Source organism: Camellia sinensis, chromosome 6 (assembly GCF_055761805.1).
Source record: "Camellia sinensis isolate YWXY chromosome 6, ASM5576180v1, whole genome shotgun sequence".
NCBI classification, from domain to species: Eukaryota; Viridiplantae; Streptophyta; class Magnoliopsida; order Ericales; family Theaceae; genus Camellia; species Camellia sinensis.
In genome coordinates, this window is record NC_138966.1 from 175360689 (window position 1) to 175381642 (window position 20954).

The 20954-nt window shown below is 33.8% G+C and overlaps 1 long non-coding RNA gene across 2 annotated transcripts; it reads right to left on the reverse strand.

The window, feature by feature from the left end:
- Positions 1–785: 785 nt before the first annotated feature.
- Positions 786–3996, reverse strand: LOC145793071 (uncharacterized). Of its 2 annotated transcripts, XR_014333572.1 has the most exons (3): positions 3806–3996; positions 3556–3681; positions 786–1240 (listed from the first exon to the last, which is right to left on the reverse strand). It is a non-coding gene; the product is annotated as an uncharacterized LOC145793071 (long non-coding RNA). The 2 variants fall into 2 exon arrangements; XR_014333571.1 differs by lacking the exon at positions 3806–3996 and having other exon boundaries at positions 3556–3787.
- Positions 3997–20954: the final 16958 nt, after the last annotated feature.

Here is a 20954-nt window from a genome sequence, read left to right on the forward strand (position 1 = left end):
CTTTTATGTTCTAAAGCATCCTCGGCTTGGACATGTTTTTTTAATAAATCCCTACTCCCTTTTTTTTTTTTATTTTTTTATTTTAGGAATTCTAAAGTCCAAAACATCCAATTTGTTTATGAATAAAACTTTCTAAAATAGACACTATGACTTTTGGTTCATACCTTTTTCCAATATGTACAATGTAGAAAATAATTTCCCAATTTTTAAAGATAGATTTAAATGCATTTGTAAGTAAAGTAAAAGAATAAAATAAAAATGTAGTTAGTTAATACGTTCATGTGTACCCTAGCAGTGTCTAATCCTATTTTTACGAAAATTACGAATGTCGACTAGTGTCCTACTTTTATTTTATTTTTAAAAATTATTGTGTTCATGTGTTTGTATTGTGTCGTGTATGTGTCCCGTGTTTGAATTCGTGCTTCTTAGACCAAAATGTTTTCCTTTTCTATTTATTTCCATTATAAAAGTCCAATCATTGCCAAAATTTTTATATGCAAAAGTACTAAAAAACAAACTGTTCTGTAACTAATTCACTTCAACTTCAATTCACCAAGTTAAATATAATTAATTTAGAGGCAAAACCATGTCCCTAGGATCTGCATCCTCCAAATAATCTATAAGGCTTCATTGCTCGACAAGCTTTATCTATAAAATTTTGGCAAACAAATTTATCATGTATTCTCGAAAAATCAATGGAAAGAATCTAACTGAATGATGCAAAACCACACCTTTGGCACAGTGGATAGGTGAAATGAACATAAAAGCATAGCATACACCTAAAATACAAAAATCCAAGGTACTATCAAAAGTGTATTAACTGAACAAGCATTGATTCCAATCGTCCTAGATCATATTCAAGACAAAATCTAAAACAGAAGAAAACAAAACTGAATTACAAAGAGTACTACGGCATAGAACACAACATCAAATCTCAAAAATCAACTGACAACAACTCTCAGATCGCTTGACGAAAAATGGACAAAAGATTCAATCTTTGATGAAATAAAACTCAAATTCACTAAGATTTTTACTATTATGAGTTGTAATAACCTCCAAAACTGTTGCATCAACTGTAGAATCTGATGCATCATTGGTAGCATGATTCTGAAGTTGAGGATTTCCCAACATCTTTTCCTTTAGGTTGGAGAGAACGTCTTTCAGTGTGTACCATGATCCTCCCACTTTGTTCTGGACTTGTGTTGCTTTAGGGAAGGTCCCTGGATGTGTTTCCATATATCTGTAAATTCAAAAAGTACAATATAAAGGGTTCAGAGAGCATATACTTAAAAACAATTGGTTTCAGATATGACTCCAGTTGCAACTATGAGACTATGAGAAATGTTGCAAACACCCATCTGGGCACTTTTTCTCACCCACAAGAGCACACAGACATGCAGATAGTCAATACTTGTATACAAACACCTCAACTGACCTTTTAAACAGTTGAACCAGCTGAATGCTGAGATATCAAGAGAAGAGGCATTCATGGTGCCTCTCGTGAAAGTTTGCAAATGGGAAAATTATGCTAAATTCTAATCAATTGCAAAGTGAAAGATCACTAAAGCTTGGTAGCATAGACATAAAATGAGGCATGGACACACAACACAACAAAGATACATAGATACGAACATAAAACAAAAAAAGCTTACCAAAGGGGGAAAAAATGTGAAAACAAGAAAATGAAAAATGTAAAAAAGGACATGAACAAGCCAAGAATGTTGAGATACAAATATCATACTTATTTTGTTTTATTCATAGTGACATTAACCTTATATCAACTTTATAAAAAAAAAATATTTACCTTGGATTAAATTGTGTATATTGCATTGTGTCTCCATTCATTTTCAAGATCATTAGAAATGGCCATGATGTTGTGTCAGCCAAGTGTTTAATTCTGTATCTTGTACCAAGAAAAATAAAATAAAATTGGAGAGGTGGAAAAGTGGGAGGGGTAGAGGAAGTATTCCTAGGGAATGGAAGGTGGTTTTTGTTCTTTATGTTGGGTTGAATTGAGGGAGCAGAGGAGGAAGGAAAGCATTAAGCAACTTCACAATTAAGTCTTCACATAATAAGGAATAACCATATTTTTAAGAAAAAGTGTAAAAATGCTTATAATGGACTCATCCAACAAGTGTTGGGGGCATTTCTCAAGGAATCCAATATTTTGACTGACAATGCTCCTCTATGGAAGTAACCATGTTGACTAAATCAAACCAATTAGATCATAATAGCAGAGCAATTGAAAACCACAATTATACAGTGATTTGAGTTTTAGATGCATTGATGTGCGAGTGACAATAAGACAAAATCCCATCCCAAACACAAGTAATTAGTTATTGTATAGTGGCATTCCAGTGTTCTTACAAATTGGGGTTATTTATTTCATTATATATATATATATATATATTTAAATCCTTCTTAGTTAAGGTTTCTATGTTCTTTAGATTCTAGTTTGGTGAGAGTTTCCTATTTTTTAAGATTTTTACTTTTTGTTGGTTATGAGTCTATTCTTAAGCTACAATCCAACCTGTTACTTGTTTAGAAACTGCCTATTTTGCAGGAGTTGGTATCCATTATGGTTTCTATGCGACAACTTTAAGAAAGTTTCTTCTCATCTGTAGAGTTCATTAAATATATACATAATGGCCCCCTTGCAATAACAGGAAACTAGAGTTGAAATCTTCCAGGCCACCACTTTTTCCTTGCAGTCTAGCCCTAAAATACAGAAATACCTGCATCATACACATTTTTAGAAAATGGTATTCCATTCTAATATGCTACATTTGTAATCCAATTTTTTTTTCCTATTTCTTCTCCCAATTTTATACATTTTAAGAGGTAAAATAAATAATTCTAACATATTAATCTAAAAGCCAATGTATGGTTTTGGAGGAGTAGATTGCAAAAGGGACAAAGCACTGAAATAGACTTAGTTGTCCATTTTTACATGATTTATTCTAATATAAGAAAGAAAATTCTAAATGTAAATAGATAACTCAAGTATTTCAATAACTGTCTAATTAATAGTCAATTTTAGAAAGAAATAAAAGTACCTCAAAATGTATTAAATTAACTATGTGGTCAACATAACCCCGCCCATATCATAGAGTATAATGGGTACCGAGTTTTAGTTCACGTTCCATGCGCCAAAACAATCCTACTTCCAGATAAGATTGCATCACTTTGTAGAGCTAACAAAATATATACATACATGTCAAACATATATCTAAGTTGGATCCTGGAAAACAAAACGCATTTTTCAAAAAACAAATATATATATATATATATATATATTCAAGGTATTTAAGAGCATATTACAAGAAGTGATCAATAGAGAAATGACAAATTCCTTTATATGGATTCAAATTAAAATACCCACTACTTATTTTTTAGCAAATTCAATTTTCTTATCATTTAGGCTGTGTTTGAATCTTATATTCTTGCACAAATCCAAGATCCAAACACAACCTTAAACTTGAAGCAATTGACAAAAACACAACCCTAACTAAATTCAATAGAGATTATAGTCAAGGGTTTTGAAAAGAAACTCACTCCTTCACGAATGATTCAACAGCGAGAGTCTTCTGTTCCTTGGCGGTTTCTTGGACTGCGATGACTTCTGGGCATCGCCATTATTGGAAGAGGTGGAGCAAAACCACCTTGTTGGGCTGACAAGTCCTACAAATAGAATCAAAACCCACTGTAATTCGAAACACGAAAAGAGGTGATTTTTCAAAAACAACACCAACATTTGGGTGTGGTGCGGAAACAAATGATTGTTTTGTGTGAGATTGGGGTTTACCTACTCTTTGCAAATGAAGTCCTGATTTTGCTTGAAGGAGGCGAGAGACTGCCATTCTCTCTCTCTCTCTCTCTCTTTGTGACAGTCGTGACTGTGGTGGGAGCAGAGAGAGGAAGAAGAGGGTTTTAGGGAGGTTTAGGGGAAAATGGTTGTTATTGCAGTGTACTTTTTTATTGGTTTTTTATTTGTTTATTTATTTTAATAGTGTTTTGCCCTTTTTAAGGTTGGTTTGGAAAGGGTTATATTAATTAAAAAGTTTTAAAAAATATTAAAAATTAAGAATATTTTAACTTATTAAAAAGTTAAAAATATTTTTTCCTTTCATTTTTTTTTTCACTTTCTTTTATAGAAAGATTCTTTCCAAATATAGTATTTTTTAATCTTATATTTTAATAAAAAAAAAAACTAAAATGTCAATTTTCAAATGAGTTCTTAATTACTATCTCTTGTCTATTATTATTATTATTATTATTATTATTATTATTATCATTATTACATAGAAGGGGGAGGGAGAACCGAGACTTTTCCCAAACTAAGCCTCTTTTACCCCCTATTTTCCAAATTAGGCCTACTTTTGACGGAATTCCTAAACTAAGTTAAAGCGCTATTACAAATAGCGCTTTAACTGTTTGGAGGCCAAAATTTGATGAATAGTTAAGGTGCTATTGTGAATCGCGAGTTTAATTAATAAAACGCTGTTCGGAATAGCAGTTTTAAATTATTAAACGCTATTTCTAATAGCGCTTCATTTTGAGAAAACGCTATTCAGAATAGCGACTTCACTGTGCAATAAAACGCTATTTCTAATGGCGACTTCACTGTAGCTAAATGAAAACGCTAATTGAAAAAGCGTTTTTCACACTGCTATAAAAGACGAACCCCGTCATTTGCATTCATGTTTTTCACACTTACATTTTTCGTCTCTCGATCTACAGACTCTCCATCTCTCACTCTTCATCTCCCTCTGCTCTCAGACTCACTCGATCTCGCTCTGCTTCGGCTCACTATCACTCTCCCTCTGCTCTCTGCTCTCTGCTCTCACCCTGATCTTTGCTCTCTGCTCTCTCTCTCTCTCTCCGTGGTATGACATTTAACCCTAATTTTATGTATTTATTTTTTGTGTTTGTGAAAATGTGATGTGTTTTAATTTGCTGTGAATGTTAGGGTTTTATATGTGAATTATTAAATGTGTTAGGGTTTGGAATTTTTTGGCTTTGGAATTTTTTGAATTTGTTTGTGGAATTAGGGTTTGGAAATTAGGGTTTGTGGAATTTTTTGAATTTTTTTTTGAAATTAGGGTTTGGAATTTTTTGAAATCAGAAATCAGGGTTTGGAAATCTGAAATCAGAAATGTGAATGCTTTTGAATTTGTGGAATTTTTTATGCTTTTGAATTTTTGGATGTTGCTTGTGAATTGAATATTTGGGTTTGGATTTTTTACGCTTTATCAGTGTGGTTATGAAATTAGGGTTCTAATGATAATTGTTGCTCGATATCAGATTGTTCACACATCTTTTTAGAATGACATTTTAGGTTTCACATTATTAAGGGTTGTAATGCTTGTGAATTTTTATGCTTTTGAATCATAAATCAGGTTTGGAATTTTTTTAATTTTTTGAATTTTTTAAATAAATCATAAATATGAGAATTGAGAATTGAAAATTGGAATTATGAAATTCATAAATTCATAAATCATAAATATGTTAATGTCATATTATGAAATTCATATAATTGAGAATTGAGAATTGAGAATTGAAATTATGAAATGTTTATATTTTGGAATTTGAAATCAGAAATTGGGATTTTGAAATTATGCTTGTGAATCAAAATGTTTATATTTTGAATTTTGAATAAACCAACTTATATTTGTTGAATTGGAAATTGTTTTTTTTTGCTTGTTAAGAGGAATTAAAAGGAAATTAGGGTTTGACATTAGGGTTTTAAAAGTAATTTTTTTAAATTAAGAATCGTGATTAAAAAATCCGAAATTCATATAATTGATAATTGTTAATGTCATATTATGAAATTCATGTAATTGAGAATTGTTGAATTGAAATTATGAAATGTCTATATTTTGAAATTTGAAATCAAAAATTGGAATTTTGAAATTATGCTTGTGAGTTTTTTTTTTTTGCTTGTTAAGAGGAATTAAAAGGAAATTAGGGTTTGAAATTAGGGTTTTAAAAGTAATTTTGTTTAATTAAGAATAAAATTTAAAATTTTGAAATTCATATAATTCATAATTGTTAATGTCATATTACGAAATTCATGTAATTGAGAATTGTTGAATTGGAATTACAAAATGTCTATATTTTGAAATTTGAAATCAGAAATTGAAATTTTGAAATTATGCTTGTGAATCAAAATGTCTATATTTTTTTAATCAAATTATGCTTCAGAAATTGTTAATGTCTATATTTTTTGAATCAAAATGTCTAATTTCTACTAAATGTAATTATTAAACAAAAAACATTTAATTTTGAATGTATTTTATTAAAAAAAAAAATTGTATTTACTTCAAAATAATAAATGAAAAGATCATGTTCTCTCAAATAAAAGATCATGTTCTCTGAAATATTTAATTTTGACTCTATTTTATTCAAAAAAAATATTTTTATTGACTTGAAAATAATATATGAAAATATCATGTTGTCTCAAAATATTTAATTTTGACTCTATTTTATTTAAATAAAAAAATTTTGGTTTAATTTCGTTTGGTTTATTTCACTATATTTGGGGTCAGGCACCCAGAATATGATTAAAAAAGTTAATGAGCTGAATTTGTAATACATATAATAGCATTATAGTACAAATTAAAATTTCCTTTGAAAACTTAAGAAAATTTGAAAAAGTTTTTGAAATGGGTATTGAACGAAGTGACTTATCGCCACTTCCGCTTTGTGACTGTCCACCACCATTGAAAAGGAAAATCTAAACATTATGTTTTAATAATTTTTATTTTTATTTATATAATTACAAGTCATTATTAGACTAGTTATAATATATGCATGAAAAGAGTCTTAAACTATTTTAATTAATAGTCCATAGCAATTTTGTAGGTAAGAAGGAAAAAAAAAATGGCACTTTGATGGGTAAGCCTGTGTTTCGTAATACCAAATAATTGGTACGGATGGCCCCATAGATTCACATGGATAATTATTCAAAATTTAGTCCATACATTTAACCACCAACTTTAATTTAATTCTCTCTAATGGGTATTGAACGAAGTGACTTATCGCCACTTCCGCTTTGTGACTGTCCACCACCATTGAAAAGGAAAATCTAAACATTATGTTTTAATAATTTTTATTTTTATTTATATAATTACAAGTCATTATTAGACTAGTTATAATATATGCATCAAAAGAGTCTTAAATTATTTTAATTAATAGTCCATAGCAATTTCGTAGGTAAGAAGGAAAAAAAAAAAATGACACTTTGATGGGTAAGCCTGTGTTTCGTAATACCAAATAATTGGTACGGATGGCCCCATAGATTCACATGGATAACTATTCAAAATTTAGTCCATACATTTAACCACCAACTTCAATTTAATTCTCTCTAATGGGTATTGAACGAAGTGACTTATCGCCAGTTCCGCTTTGTGACTGTCCACCACCATTGAAAAGGAAAATCTAAACATTATGTTTTAATAATTTTTATTTTTATTTATATAATTACAAGTCATTATTAGACTAGTTATAATATATGCATGAAAAGAGTCTTAAACTATTTTAATTAATAGTCCATAGCAATTTCGTAGGTAAGAAGGAAAAAAAAAATGGCACTTTGATGGGTAAGCCTGTGTTTCGTAATACCAAATAATTGGTACGGATGGCCCCATAGATTCACATGGATAACTATTCAAAATTTAGTCCATACATTTAACCACTAACTTCAATTTAATTCTCTCTAATGGGTATTGAACGAAGTGACTTATCGCCACTTCCGCTTTGTGACTGTCCACCACCATTGAAAAGGAAAATCTAAACATTATGTTTTAATAATTTTTATTTTTATTTATATAATTACAAGTCATTATTAGACTAGTTATAATATATGCATGAAAAGAGTCTTAAACTATTTTAATTAATAGTCCATAGCAATTTCGTGAGTAAGAAGGAAAAAAAAGAAAATGGCACTTTGATTGGTAAGTCTGTGTTTCGTAATACCAAATAATTGGTACGGATGGCCCCATAGATTCACATGGTTAACTATTCAAAATTTAGTCCATACATTTAACCACCAACTTCAATTTAATTCTCTCTAAAGGGTATTGAACGAAGTGACTTATCGCCAGTTCCGTTTTGTGACTGTCCACCACCATTGAAAAGGAAAATCTAAACATTATGTTTTAATAATTTTTATTTTTATTTATATAATTACAAGTCATTATTAGACTAGTTATAATATATGCATGAAAAGAGTCTTAAACTATTTTAATTAATAGTCCATAGCAATTTCGTGGGTAAGAAGGAAAAAAAAAATGGCACTTTGATGGGCAAGCCTGTGTTTCGTAATACCAAATAATTGGTACGGATGGCCCGATAGATTCACATGGTTAACTATCCAAAATTTAGTCCATACATTTAACCACCAACTTCAATTTAATTCTCTCTAATTTTTGGCCATTATAAATTATCTCTCTAATTATTTTTTTGTTTTTGTATGTTTAAGAAAAAAAGGAGTAAATAAATTAAATTTTTTTTCTTATTTTTCAGAACGATCCCAAATGAGCTTTTGTTTTAATTTTATAAGAAAGCCTCTATGACCTCTACAAAGAGGACGAGGGTTACTAGTTGACATAGGAAATAACTTTGTCATTAAGGTCCCTAAGCACAAGTTTGAGCAAATCAAATTAACTTATATTGTCCTTGAATCTGAAGAATTGGATCACCAGTTTTAAAAAATTAATAACAATGTTTGCAACTTCTATTTTATATTGTCCAAATCAATCGCGTTCTTTCAACTCAATGGAAGAAATATTTAATTATCTACAAAACTTACACTATGATTTAAGATGTTTGTATGATTTGTCCAATTTTGTCCAGTCTCACTGCATAACAAAAATTCTTCATACAATGAAGTGTTTTTTAAATGTGTGATATATCTGTCTACCTTATGAAAATACTAAAAAATAGATCAAGATTTATGAAAAGAAAACAAAATACGTGTTTTTAAAATTGGTCCCACTTACATGCGTACGATTAAATCATTGCCTAAATTAACGGTTGTGTAGAGTCGTTATTATTATTTATTTATTTATTTATTTTCAGTGAATGCCTTTTACAAATTGATCATATTAAGGAAGGGATCACATATGAAGTTATTGCTGCAATGTGATTCAAAATTTATTTTTCGCCACTAATTCAAAAGAATTAACACAAGAAGTATACTTGTTGTGATGTTTTTTTTTAAATTAAGACAAGAGAGCAATGACAACAAAGAACATTCACGTAGAGAAGATAGGAGTCTTCACATAGGAAGTAAATGAAAACTCCACGTAGAGATGAAATCTCAGCTGTTGTTTTATACGAATAAAAATAAGTGAGAAAAATGAGAAAATAAACAGTAATAATCAAATTGAGACACAAATATACAGTTGACAAAATATAAATTGAATTAATGTTTCACCTTTACAGTTCCTTCAATCCTGGAAAATATAAATTGACAAAAAATGAGAGAGTTGATTTTGATAGGAAAATGTCACTTATGATATAAATGTGACTTCTTGAAAATTTATTGTTCTTCTTTTAATGTTTGTTTTAGAAGTAGAATTCGATATATGTATATTGTTGATATTTTAATGTTTATTGTTTCATTGAAGCAAGTATATGGCAACTGTTCCAATTATCTTCTACTGGGGGCGAAACATAATTCGGGATCCTGATGAAGGTGTGTCATATGATGCTGAGCCAAAAGGGATATATGGGGTGCAACTTGGCACCACACTTGGCAATTTGGAGGAGATGTTTATGCCCAAGGTGGCAAGTTACGGGGAAACAGTCCGATTGATCTTCAAATGTAAATATCCTTATCGCCAGTGGCAAGCAACCAGCAAATACAAAATATTACCGATAAATGACGATGAGGCGTTGAACACCATAATAAGTATCGGTGGAAGTTTCCAACCACCTAATTGTTTGGAAGTGTACATTGAGAAAGAGATTGTACACAATCTTCCGAATATAACACAGATGGATCCTCATCCGTTCACTACATTGCTGACACATGGGATTGACACGACAGCGTTTCAGTCTCCTATGTATGAATCAAGTGAATGTTATGCAGCTGGCTACACACAACAGACATTTCATGGCCATGGTGGGGAATCAAGTTCACGTGGTGGATACGAGACTAAATTTCACAATAACACTGAAGATGTGCCCACCTACAGCCATCATACCACTCCAGTTGAAGTTGCTGGTAATATGGCTGAAACGGTTAATTCTATGCAGTTTGCTGACAGTGACATGTACGGTCCTGATGTCGCCCTAGACAATGATGAGAATGAAATGTGTGATGAAGAAAATGTATTGGGCGGATCAGATGATGATGATGATGAAGATGATGCCGACGCTCCCGTTGATATTCAGAATGCCCCCATTCCACTTAGACTTGAAATCCCTTTTTATGACAACATTCGCATGGGTGGTGATTTTGACATTAGTAACCGCGATGCCGTTTCCCGTAACCGAATCTGGAATGCTGAAAATCCAGAGTTGGACAAAGGGATGGTTTTCGTTGATAAGAAGCAACTCGTACATGCTGTGAAATTGTACCATGCAACAAATAATCGAGAGTATAAAGTCGTAACCTCCAAGCGAGACGTTTGGGTGTGTGCTTGCAAGCACGATTGTAGATGGTGGTTGCGTGCATCTCTTAGTAGGATACATGGTCTTTTTGAAATAATGCAGTACAGGGGTCCTCACCATTGTTTATACCCACGAATGAATAGAGACCACACAAATATTAGCTCCAGTTACATTGCTTCTCATCTTTTGGGACAAGTTGCGGTGAGTATACAAAATAAATGTTTACATTTATATACATATTTGTTTGTTTAAAGTGTTCACACAAAAATAATCTAACTCATAGGTATTGTCGTATGCAGAATGAACCTGATATGCCCGTTAAGAATGTCATCGAAGATATAAAAAAGACCATGAACTATAGTATATCATACAAGAAGGCGTGACATGCAAGGGCAAAGGCAATTAGAATGGTATTCGGGGATTGGGATGAATCATATAGGATGTTGCCTAAATTCATGTATGCATTACAAACATCTAATCCTGGCACCATTGTGCAATGGAAGCATAGATATACCGGAAATACAACCATTATGCCCGTCTTCCACTTTGTTTTCTGGTCTTTCAAACCCGTCATCGATGGATTCAGACATTGTAGGCCTGTTATAACCATAGATGGTACATTTTTATACGCGAAATACACTGGTGTGTTGCTTGTAGCAACGATTGTCACTGTCAATGGCAAAATATTACCGCTTGCATTCGCTGTTGTCGACAGGGAGAGTTTGGAGTCTTGGTCGTTCTTCATTGCAAATATCAAGGAACATATTGTCATGGATCAATAGGGAGTGACTTTGATATCTGATCGAGCTGAGAGTATTTTAGCTGCTGTGAGGCGGCATTGGCTGAATCCCTTGCTCCAATTTGTTGGATATCATCGGCACTGCCTTCGACATGTTTGTAGTAACTTCAACACTAAGTTCAAAAATAAGGAGCTCAAACAACTTCTATGGAAAGCAGGGAGTGCTCATCAACGACGGAAGTGTAATGGTTACTTACAACAAATACAGGCTATTGACTAAGAAGCCATCAATTGGGTTTACAAGATGAATCCTGAGGAGTGGGCCCTTTCGTGTGAAGGTGGACATCGGTGGGGGGTATTGACCAGCAATGATGCAGAGTGCTTCAATAGCGTCTTGAAAGGTGCAAGGAACTTACCTATCTCAGCTATGGTTGAATTTACATTTCGGCGGCTTGTAAAATATTTTGACGAGATGGGAGCCCAAGCTGAAATAGATGTACGAAATGAGTTTCAATACCCTAGAGAGATGCAAAAAACTATTGAGGATGGCATCGCAAGGGCAAATACTTTCAGGTTGATATCATATGACAGGTTAGTTTGTAATATAAACTAAATTGTTGTTATTATGTTGTCAAGTTAAGTACACCTAAAAACATGAACTTGATTAATTTCTATTACAATTTTCTAATAGGCCACGCCGCGTGTTTGAGGTGCAAACATCTTTTTACCATGGACGAGGTCGCAATACACAAATTGTGCGGATGAATCAACCCACATGCAGTTGTGAGAAATATTTGATACGACACTATCCATGTTCTCATATGCTCGCTGTAATGTCTGAATGCGATGACAATCCATTCGAGTACGTTGATCTAGTATATAGGCTTCCTGTATACATGAGGGTTTGGGAAACTAAATTCAATCCAATACCGCATCAAGATTATTGGGTTGATCCGCAGTGGACCTTAATGCCTAATGTACTGCGTCTGCGAGAAGTAAAACGGGGTTGTGCATCTATGTCTCGTATTCCGAATGAGATGGACATATCAGATAGGCGTTTGACTGCTCGTTGCAGTGAGTGCCAGCAGACAGGTCATGATAGGCGAACATGTCCGGCACGAGTTGGTCGATGAAGACTATGTATTACTTACATATTGTAATAGATCATTTCTTAATTCTTTATTTGTAATAGATAATTTTATTTTCTTTTGTAATTCATTATTTGTAAACGGGGTCGTACATTTAAATAGATAATTTTTTATTTGTAATAGATTATTTCTATTTTGTAATTCTTTATATATTGTAATTGTTTGATTTCCTTGACAAAATTTACAACTAACATACTAAACAAATAAATTAAACTAAATGACAATGCAAAAACATTTAACTATACCACATAGGCCTATGTTTTTTATTCTCTACTTGATTGAAAATGTCTATTAAAAAATTTTAGTTAAAATCACATAGTTCTTCTACCATTTGAAGATTTTAATAGTTTGACTGATGCAAGCATTTTGTACATTTACAATTTCTGAACTAGATGTACGTAATTTACAAATTTTATACTTTATTGGAAAAAAAAACCTTACAAAATCAATAATGAAGTTTTGTCAAATATGCCAAAATCAATAATGAAGGTTTGGAAAAAATATTCTCATTCTTGTTTTTCGCAATTATTTATGTACGAAAACTATCCACATGTTACTGGTCGTTATTAAGCTTATGTAACTGAGACCGTAAAATGATTTTGTAAAAGATTTCTATATTAGTTATAGCGTACATAACGATAGGTTCTGTTGAATTGCTTATCACATTTTATGGCACATAATATGCAAACTTTAGATTTTAGTGAATTGCTTCCATGTTAATGGCATACAAATTGATACTTTTAAAATAATCGACCACACAAATTTGATACTTTTTCAAGACGTCATGTACTGAATAATTTGAGTTTAATTGTTATAGTTAAATTACATGCTCACCAATACAGTTTTTAAAAATGTATTAGTTTTTTAACTGTACAGGCTTCATGGCACATCTACCTGATGAGGTCCCACTTTTGAGTCATCCACATCGGGCTGACAGTATATGGGAGGACCCGGTATGCAATAACGTTTGTTGGACTTTACGCTTACAATGAAAATATCCTGCATTTTGTTTTATATTACGTGATAATGCTATAATTTAAACTACTCATTCTGTTATGCAGGACCAGGCACGCACCGTGGTAGCATGCCGGCAGGGAGATTCCGGCCTGTGGGAGCATCTATTGGACCATAGAGTCTTGCAGTGTCTACTACGCGCGGGATTCTATGGTGTATATCGTATAGGCCATATCAGACTGGACCACCCATTCATTACTGCTCTCGTTGAGATGTGGCGCACAGAGACTCATACATTTCATTTCCTGACCGGTGAGGCCACCGTCACTACGGTGTACACAGTGCAGTAGCTGCTCCAGACACATCAGTCTCGTCCACGTCAGTGCCTCCCACTTCAGCGCCAGCCACAGCAGGTCATTGGACTTCAGTCACCCCACCGCATTATACCCCATACATTTCTCCAGATTTCCCACACGTATATCTTACCCAGCATGCTGACCCTGACCTTGACCCTGACCCTGATTGGACACCGCCCCGGTTCATGCATGATGTTGTTACCCCACCCACCCAGTTACCACCTGCTTTTTTGGGGAGTACTTCGATCGCGCCCCGGTTCATGCATGATGTTGTTACCCCACCCACCCAGTTACTACCTGCTTTTCTGGGGACTATTTCGACTGCGCCCATGAGTACACATGATGCAGTTCTCACTGATATCTCCCACGTTGATGATGAGGCCGATATTGAGCCCTTCCCCAGAGCGCGAGGAAGAGGCCGAGGTTATGGTTGTGAGGGACGTCGCGGCCAAGGTCGGGGTGCAGGCAGAGGCAGAGGTCGAGGTCGAGCTGCAGATCGTGACATAGTTGCACCAGATGAGGGAGTTTCACAGCTCACAACAGTATCCGATCTGCAGGCACAGACAGGATCAGGGGCAGCAGATGCAGGAGAGGGGGGGTCACACTCACAGGCGCCACAGGCAGTCACTGGAGGGCCACATGCAGGGGAGGGAGTGCCAGATATTCAGAGAGTCTACCGCAGGAGACCGAGGAGGGAGGTCCACAGTCGGGGTTGTGGGACTGAGGGCAGGTTAGGGCATTAGTGGTTGTGATATGGACTGTATAGTTTTTCTTTTTTTTTTGGTAATTGTTATAGTTTCTGTAAATCAAACTTGTACATCTGATGTAAATGTGTCATACTTATTTACTCGCAATTATAATTTCATAATTTTTTATTCTTACTTATATTGATAAATCACACAAATCTCTTTCACATCTCTACCTCTCTCTCATTATCCGTAGTCTGTGCATTATTTATAGTAATTTACGATTTTTCCTCAATTTTACAAATTGAGACAACCATTTATAAAATTGAAGTTTAAATAAATTTGAAGAATTAAATTATAAATCTTAAACCCTAAAATAAAAATAAATAAGGTAGCGTTTGGTAACGTTTACGTTTTTGGTTTATGTTTACAAAAAAAATTTAAAACTGATTTTTGTTTATTTTTAGAAAAACATAAATTACAAATGCGTTTGGTTTGAACAAAATGTTTAAACAACCCATAAAAACATAAAATAAAAAATATGTTTGTTCATGCCTAAAAAATGTGTTTCTTCAAGCCTAAAAACAATTGAAATATCTCCCATCATTGATAAGTCGTGGATAAGCATTACAAATTCATTACAACATAAATGGTTTGGTCATTCATCCAAACAATTTCATTCATTATCATCATCATTTGACATCTCAATATCAGATTCATACATAACATCCATGCTCCACGCGTAATACTTGTGTGCATCATCCATTAACCCATCTTCGGCACGCTCATTTGCGGTCTTCATTAGTGAGGACCTTTGCAAACGTTGGGTCATGCGATTAACTTCGTCGCGGATACGATGCAATGCCCTTTGCAATAACTGTGGAGTGTCAGTTGGCATACGCATGGCTAACCGGTGAGGAAATTTAATATTAACTTCACGACATAACTTAACGAGAACGTTTGCTCGAGTTATGCGAAATTTCCACTCAGCTCTCATGGTATTGACGGTGCCACATGAGTAACGCAAATTTGGATTTAATGGGTATTGAAATTCATCTCCATCCGCAACCCAACAGCGACCCATTGCTGAATATAGATCAACCACCGTATATTTCATGATGATATCGCTCGAAATAGCTGTAAAACTTTTGTTGTGGTATCATGCGATATTTATACCATATATACACATGGTAGCTGTATGTATGAAATTATTGTAAACAACTATGACAACTATGCATCAGAGTTGTCACGTCAACTTTGATGACCTGAACAACTATGCATCAACTTGATAGGAGTTGTCACTTCGACTTTTATGAATTGCATAATTTATTGTTATTTGAAAACAAAAAGTAACAAATTTGTGAAAAAATATTTCAAGAAATTAATAAATACATGAAAATACAAAAAATGTACTGAATGCTTGTATTTTTTTTTTTATATTTTTGGTATTTAGTGAATTTTTAAAAGATTTTGTTTAGAATTTTTTTACTTTTTAAGTGTATTTATGTTAGGTGTGTCTAAAAAGTAAAAAAAATTGCTTAACATATTAAAAAAATTCAATAAAAGAAAAACACGAAAATTAAGAAAGTAGAATTTTCTGGAAAATATTTTCTGAAAAATAAAAACAAGCAAGCTAATCAACCGACTAAACGTCTGAATTAGTCAAATTTCTCTGCTTGAAATTTTTTTGAAAAAATAAATGTGAAATTATAATTTAAAAATGCAAAACAAACACCACGGCCGTAAAATTGGGTAAAAATGTAATTGACAAATATAACTGAACACAGCCTGAATTTTGACTACAACATTGCATTGAAATATACTTATAATTTTAAGTACTAAAATATTTTAATTTATTATAATATTTTGTCTCAACCAATTTATGAGCATTCCCTGTTGGATCACATGCATGCCACTGACCTTATACAGTGCATTTGGCTGGCAGGACTCGACTTTTGTCAAGTCATGAACGAATCAAAGGCCTGTAGCATCGGCTGTTGTGCCGCAGATGGTGTCAGCCTGGCTACTGTAAAAATGTAACTTTACCTTCTTTCAAATGGAAGTTGAAAATTAAGAGGTTGTTTGGGATGATCAAAATAAGTGTATTTTTTCCTCACATTACAATATTTTTCTACAATATATTTTTCTATCCATTGTTCAAACCACTTTTTCTACAATATTTTTTACTTTTATGTATTTCTTAATTTATTATTTTTTAGCAAATTTTTTTACTTTTTACGTGTATTGTAATGGTTATTAATTTATTGTTATTTTGTTCTGACACCCCCTCAAAATTTGTATGAATTGCATAATTCCAATGGGCACAGTAGGTAGGTATGTGACTTTGTGCAGTGATGCAGTGATGTATCTGACTTGGTGCAGTGATACGGTGATGCATGTGACTTTATGCAGTGATGCAGTGATGCATGTCACTTTATGCAGTGATGGAGTAATGCATGTGACTTTCTGACTTTGCCATGCTTCCTCACATTACGTGATGCATGTGACTTTCTGCAGCGCAACTTACATGCTTTGTTTTTTCTTCACATTTCAGAATTCATCTAAGTCACATTAAAACGACTGTGAAAAGAAGCAGAAAATGCTATTATGTTGGTGAAAAAAACATGATGGACGGTTGTGTAATAACAATGAAAATGGGATGACTGTGAAGTTCATTAAGTGAAAATAAGATAAAATATAGGCTGCAAAGTTCCAATCGTGTTTACATATCAGGTGACCATTTTATTATTTTGGAAAAAAAAAACAACGATTGTTTTGTAGGTCGAAGTGAGTTGGACGGTTATGTATTTACTTGCATTTTGTTTCATAGTTGTTTACGAACAATATTACTTTAAAACAAAGAAAATTAAAGTCGGTGTTTCATTTTCAGATTTCAATTATTTTTTTTTTAAAACACCTACACGTATTGAAATCGTCAATTCCAAGTGACTACTTACTGTATTACAAAAGTAAGCATGACAAAATAGTTTCATGTGGCGATGTGACAACTCACTGCATTTTGTTTTATTTGACAACTCACTGCTCGAATATGAAGGGATTGCATTCTGATTCTCTGGCCTACAATTATGATTTTATCTGACAACCATGTCCGTGACTACATCACAGGTACACAAAGTCACGGGTACTCAAAATTACATGAAATGAATAACATAAAATACTATCACGTGTATAACTTTGTCCATAGTGCCCTAGCACGCATTATCGTCACCAGATCATCTCTAGTTAAGCCCCACTATGATGTCTATAAATACCCCAATATGATGTTTGTTGAAGTCATAACAATAGTAATATATCTACAATTACTATTATTATTAAATTTTTTATTTTATCAACAATGTCTTCAAGAGGTGCAGAAAGTTCACGCCGGCAAAGAAATTCGAAAGTGTGGCTGCTACCTCCATTTACCTATGACTACAAGAGCGAAAAGTACTCGAGTCTGAAGGATTATTATGCTGGTATCCGAGCAGAATGGGCGTTCAGGGTAACGGAGCAAGAAGGATTGTATAATGATCTACGTAACTTTGGGGCACCGGTACCTCATCGGCGTTCATTGACCATGGCTAGACGAAATGTGAGTGACTATGAAAAAGCAGTTAGCAGAATTAAGAAGGAGAACAACAGAATGTTGATGCGGAGATGTCGATATTTCATGCTTCAATTAGCCACCAAAATGGCAGAAGCAAACAACAGAGATTTGACAGTGATTGAGCGAAATAATGTCTTAAACAATGAAAAATATCTCTCTGACTACTACATGTCAGATGAGGAATAAGAAATCAAACACTGTTATCTTTCATATATGTTTGTATGTACGTTGTGTCGTATGTTCGTTACTGGAGTGTAAGGCAATGTTGTTGTTCATCTTACGTACGGATCTATTTCAAGTATTTGTTTTATGAACCTGAAGTTTATGACATAACTACATTTATAGTAATTTACAGTTATTAGTTCATGACTTTCTTTATTGAATTGCAATGAGTTAATGAATGTTCTGGATTAATGAATAGATTAATGTGCGGATCAATTATGTGAATAATTAAAACACATAAAACAGAACAGGTAGCTCGGTGAAAAGCTTCCCCTAACTGCGCCTCGTTAAATAGGGATCCTCTACGTAAAGAATTTCAATCTCCATCAGGAAAGAAGAAAGAGTCACCTTCCAATTCTTGTAAGTCCAGTACAAATGATGACTCTGGTAAGGAATGGGGGGTTGACAGAAAATTAAACTCGGTGAAACGAACTACCGCCTTCAATAACACATAAAACAAAGGAGGTAGGTCGGTGAAAAGCTTCCCGTAACTGGGCCTCGTCAAAGGCATTTTACTCTACGTAAATAATTTCAATATCTATCAGGAAAGAAGAAAGAGTCGCATTCTAATTCCTGGAAGTCCAATAAAAATGATGACTCTGGTAAGGAATGGGGGGTTGACATAAAACTAAACTTCGGGGGCTGGACAAACAGGCTCAAAACCAAGTGGTTGGTCCAGTTGGGGGACTAATAAAGTTCAGACAAACGAACTACTGCCTTCAATAACGCATAAAACAGAACAGGTAGCTCGGTGAAAAGCTTCCCTTAACTGCGCCTCGTTAAATAGGGATCCTCTACGTAAAGAATTTCAATCTCCATCAGGAAAGAAGAAAGAGTCACCTTCCAATTCTTGTAAGTCCAGTACAAATGATGACTCTGGTAAGGAATAGGGGGTTGACAGAAAATTAAACTCGGTGAAACGAACTACCGCCTTCAATAACACATAAGACAGAGGAGGTAGGTCGGTGAAAAGCTTCCCGTAACTGGGCCTCGTCAAAGGCATTTTACTCTACGTAAATAATTTCAATATCTATCAGGAAAGAAGAAAGAGTCACATTCTAATTCCTGGAAGTCCAGTAAAATGATGACTCTGGTAAGGAATTGGGGGTTGACATAAAACTAAACTTCGGGGGCTGGACAAACAGGCTCAAAACCAAGTGGTTGGTCCAGTTGGGGGACTAATAAAGTTCAGACAAACGAACTACCGCCTTCAATAACGCATAAAACAGAACAGGTAGCTCGGTAAAAAGCTTGCCTTAACTGTGCCTCGTTAAATAGGGATCCTCTACGTAAAGAATTCCAATCTCCATCAGGGAAGAAGAAAGAGTCACCTTCTAATTCTTGTAAGTCCAGTACAAATGATGACTCTGGTAAGGAATGGGGGGTTGACAGAAAACTAAATTTCGGGGGCTGGACAAACAAGCTCAAACCCAAGTGGTTGGTCCAGTTGGGGGACTAAGTTTAAAACCCAATTGGTTTTATTTGATTTGGCTGGGATGAATCACTATTTAGAATTAATTATACCCAAACAGATTGTTTTCTGCACATTTTTGAAGAAATTGACGATTCTCTTAGTATAGAAACTAGAATTGTTATCAGTTCTAATGACGCTGATTTGTTAATTTTCGGATTTATACCCAAAGAGAACAACACTTCCGACATTCCTGTGTAATACCAGTTTTCGAGACAGATTTGAATGGACCACTTTTCTGGACAGATTTGAATGCACCATGATATTCATAAACATTGTTGGCCAAGTACTCCTACGTAACCCACGTTTCACTCACAAGATTCATCATTCTTTTAAAGTTGATTTCAAAAGTTGAGATTGTAAATGTTTCCCAAAATATTACAAATCGAATATTCAAAAGTTGATTTTAAAATAATTCCAAATGACAATAGAAATTCAAATAGTCATACTTTTCCTGTTGATAGAAATAGTAGGTCGTAACAACGAATGATGCATAGCTAAGTGAAACACAACATTGCCTACATAAGCTTCATTTTTTAAAACATTGAGTAGTCAAATCGTGGAGAGACTTGTCATTACGAAGTCATGTGACCTGGTGCATAGGCTTTGGTTTTCTCGATATTTTGCTCGATTATTTGATACACAGTGACAACTCATCTCTTATTGATATATGTGGGATTCTCAATTCAGAAAGTCACATGGCAACAGTGAATTCACTGATTTACCTTACAAGGAGCATGCCCTTATTTTGTCCGTATATGCAGATGGATTGTCAAGTCATGTGACTTGGTGCACAGGCTTTGGTCAAGTTGATGTTTTTCTCGATTTTTTAATTACTGTGACAACTCATCTCTTATTGATATATGTGGGATTCTCAATTCAGAATGTCACATGGCAACAGTGAATTCACTGATTTACCGTACAGTCAGCATGCCTTTATTTTGTCCGTATATGCAGATGGATTGTCAAGTCACGTGACTTCGTATACAGTATTTGCTTTTCGCTGTTTTTTCAGTCTAGTGACACTCATACCTTGTTCATATATGTGGGATTGTGATGCAGAGGCATCTTTCTAAAGCCGTTCATAATCAACTATATAAACGGCTAAAGGTGAAGACACAACCTTACAACTCATTTCGCTCTACGAAATT